Source organism: Spermophilus citellus, assembly GCF_964194105.1.
Source record: "Spermophilus citellus genome assembly, chromosome: 6".
Classification (NCBI taxonomy): Eukaryota; Metazoa; Chordata; class Mammalia; order Rodentia; family Sciuridae; genus Spermophilus; species Spermophilus citellus.
The window spans coordinates 103,663,581-103,667,249 of NC_138187.1; the positions used below are offsets into that span (position 1 = coordinate 103,663,581).

The 3,669-nt window shown below is 36.8% G+C and overlaps 1 pseudogene across 1 annotated transcript; it reads left to right on the forward strand.

Annotated features, from left to right (window-relative positions):
* Positions 1-253: 253 nt before the first annotated feature.
* On the forward strand, positions 254-1,331 carry LOC308651277 (cTAGE family member 9-like; annotated as a pseudogene). Its single transcript has one exon. The product of its transcript is annotated as a cTAGE family member 9-like (transcript).
* Positions 1,332-3,669: the final 2,338 nt, after the last annotated feature.

Below are 3,669 nucleotides of genomic sequence, written 5' to 3' on the forward strand. Positions count from 1 at the left end.
CTGAATGGAAGCACATAAAAAGTTCTGCCTTGGCCTGACTGAAACTAAACCAAGGGTGGGTGTCAAGGAGAGGAGTCCTCTCAGGCTCAATTGGGACACACTGGAACCTGCACTGCTTCAGGATTCACAGCATAGTGAAGGGGCCAAACTTCCCTAACAGGAACTTGAGTGTGCTAGGCCTCTGGGAGCCTATGACTGGCTTCCCATGCCCATGCCCACAGCTCCACCCCTGGTACTCTGCAGCTGCTTCACAATGGTATGCTCCATTGCCTGGTACAGGTTTGAGTTCCTGACCAAAGACCTGAATGTCCACAGCCTGTTTGGGCATGGCTGGGCAGGCTGTGGCTGCAGTAGCAGTAGGCAAAGCAGCCTTAGCATGATGGAGGTGTCAATGGTTTCCTCTCAGCTGTATTTGGGGCTTGTCCTGAAAGAAGTACACAGGGCTTTGGTATCATTGTCTGCAGATATGAAACCAGGCCCTCATCCTTATGGATATCCTTGGGAGTTGGTGATATATGCAGCTATTGGATTTTTTCCTGTTCTCTTGTTTCTGTGGACATGTTGTTAATGTGTTAGAAGCAGGTGTTATGTGAGAAGAGAGAAAAAGCTTGCTCTAAAACCTGGTGGACTAATTGAAGAAAAATGTCAACTACTTGAAAAAGTTAGCCTTCTTCAAAAAGAGTATGAAGGCTTAGAGTCATCTTTAAAGGATGCCATTTTGGAGAAGTCCAAAGAAGTAGAAAATTTGGAGGCAATATATGAAAAGCTGAATAGGTCTGAATCTAATTTGGGGATTAAATACTCTTTCTAGAAAAGTAGCTAAAAAAAGAGAAAACTAAACATTCTCAACAGGATGAATTGATGGCACATATACCAAGAAGGATTAAGTCCCTAGAAGATGAATCAAAACCCCTTAAGTTACTAATAGCCAAAGTTGAAATAATCTTGAGAATATTTCAAATAAATGCAGAAGGATTTAAGTTAGCAATAAAAGAGGTTTTGAAAGAAAATTCTCAAATTCATACAGTCAGAAACAACTTTTACAAGAAGCTGAAGTATGGAAAGAAAAAGTGAATGACCTTAATAAACAGAAAATAACATTGGAAGACTCTACAGTATATGCAGAACAAGTTCTAAGAGAGAAAGAAAATAACAGTAAGTCTCTGACTGAACACTTGGTGCAGATGAAAGATTGGGCTTCTGTACTTGGAGAAGATCTAATAGATGATGGTAACTTGGAATTAAATATGAAGGGTGAATCAGAAATTGGTGCTCACTTAGATGATCAGCCAAAAGGAGCTTTGAAGGAACAGGTTTATGGTGCCAATTAAATGCCCTTTTTAAAACCTTAGAAGGAGAAAGAAATAAAATGTTTACTTTATTATCTGAAGTAGATGAAGTAAAGGAGACCTTATAGAATATATTACAAAATCTTAAGATAGAGCAAGTATCTTTGCAGTAAAAAATACACAATTTAAAAGAATCAGAATCTTCAGCAGAAATTTAATGTCATGATTGAACTATATAAAAAATGTAATGAAACTCCAAAGAAAATTAATAGGAGAGGAAAATTACTAGTTAGAGTGAGAGGAGAAACTTTCCAAAGTAGATGAAAACATCAGTCATACAACTGAACAGCTGGAGAACTATAGAAAGCAAGTCAAAGATCTTAAAGAAGATTTGGAGAGAACCATTCATTCTTATCAGGGGCAGATTATGTACTGTGAGGAAAAAGCACATGATAATGAGCTCGCAGCTCAGAGCGCTAAAAGATACCTCAAGATTTAAGGAAACAAAATGCTCACAACAGATAAAATTAACTGAAAATTAGGTTAAATTTAAACTTTTAGGAAAAAATATGCTTATACATTTGATGATTCAAGTACAGCCTTTGCCAGAGAGCATTCCCCAAATGGTCTCTCACTATTGGGTCAACTTCCATCTTAAATGAGAGGTCCTCTTTTGGAAAAGAAGGGCCCACTCATATTCTCACCTTTGGTGCCAGTGGGAGGAGAAAGAGGCTCAAGAGGCCAAGAGAATCCTCTGGGACCTCCGATTTTCAATGAAAGGATAAAATCAGGCTATGTTGGGTTAACTGGTCCTCAGAGTGTCTTATAATACTGGGCCCCTTTCACCTCCATGGGAAAATGCCTGTAGGCTGATTATCCCTCCAATAAACCAACCATATTCTGCTCCATATCTTCTTCTACAAAGGCAGGATGTATATTATTCAATTATGGTAGACTTTCTGGACCGGTGGAACACAGAAGTTTTAATATGCCTTCTTTGGATAAAGTGGATGGGCCTCTATCTTCAGAAATGAAATCTAGTAAAAATGATACCAAAGTCAATCTTTGTAATTCCAATGTGCCTGATTCATCTCTCCCTGCTGAAAACCAAGCAACTGGCTCTGGTTTTGTTTTTTCATCTTCCCCTCCAGTCAGAGGTGCATTGTTTCCAGTGGACTCAAGGAATCAGTTCAGGAGAAGAGGAGCTTGTTTTCCTTTACTTCCTCCAGCAAACATTTATGGAGCATCTGGAGATTATTTTCCATCAGGCCCACCACCCCCTCCATTCCTAATGGGAAATGTCTATTCACTGAGGTGTTTTCTCATTATCTTCCCCCAAGAGCTGCATTCCTCCCCCCACCTCCACATTCTGCATGTAGAAGTGAGTTTCCTTCAGGGTTGATTCCACCTTCAAATGAGACTGCTACTGAACATCCAAAACAAGAAACCTGATGTTTCTGATCTCTCTTCAAAAGGAATTTGACTTATCTCTCACTTTTAGTTTAAGTATCTGCTTTTACTTAATTAAATGATTATACTTTTGCTCCAGTTGAAGCTTAATGGAATTATAATTCTTAGGATAGTATTTTGTAAATAAAGATGATTTGAAAATTAATTCTATGAGTAAATTATTTTCATTTTATTTGATTGTAGGTAGTGTGACCTCATTTGATTAATTTACTATTACATAAACAACAATGGGAGTTTTATATACAAAATCTTGCAGTCAGGGATAGTTTAAAATCCAAACAAAGCATATACCTTTATACAAATAAATTTACTTATTATGATTGTAGCATGTGTGAAAGTAACTTTATCTTAATGAAAGATTTAAAGCCTTGTTTGGCATCGATGATAATAAAAATCAGCTCATTTTCCCATAAATTAGAATAACCAGAGTATATTAAGTGTAAACAAGAAAACATGACTGTCATGTAAACAGGATATTTCAAATATAAGAAATTTCCTGTTCTCAGGAAAACTTTTAGGAATTATAAGCCACCACTTAAGTTTACTTGATCCCCATTGTCCCTTATATCCTTTATTTGATGCCCATTTTCATAAAATTAAGTAGAATAATTTCATAAAATTATTCTACTGTGGGTTAAGTCCCATTTTTATTTTTTTATATAAGTGGCATGTCATTAGGATACAATGTGCTGGTTCAAGCCAGGATTGTTTGGTAAGAGTATGAGTAATTCCATGGGTTAAAATGATATTCCAATGAGTAGCAAATTGTGCAAAAGCACAGAGTATATATGCAGGGATGTTATCTGTTTTTAAATAAGTAGGCTTGCCTGTAGTGACAAAGCAGAGTAATAAATGAGAATTGTAAGAAGGTAAATTTTTAGATCATTGTGCAGTAACCCAAATAAACCCA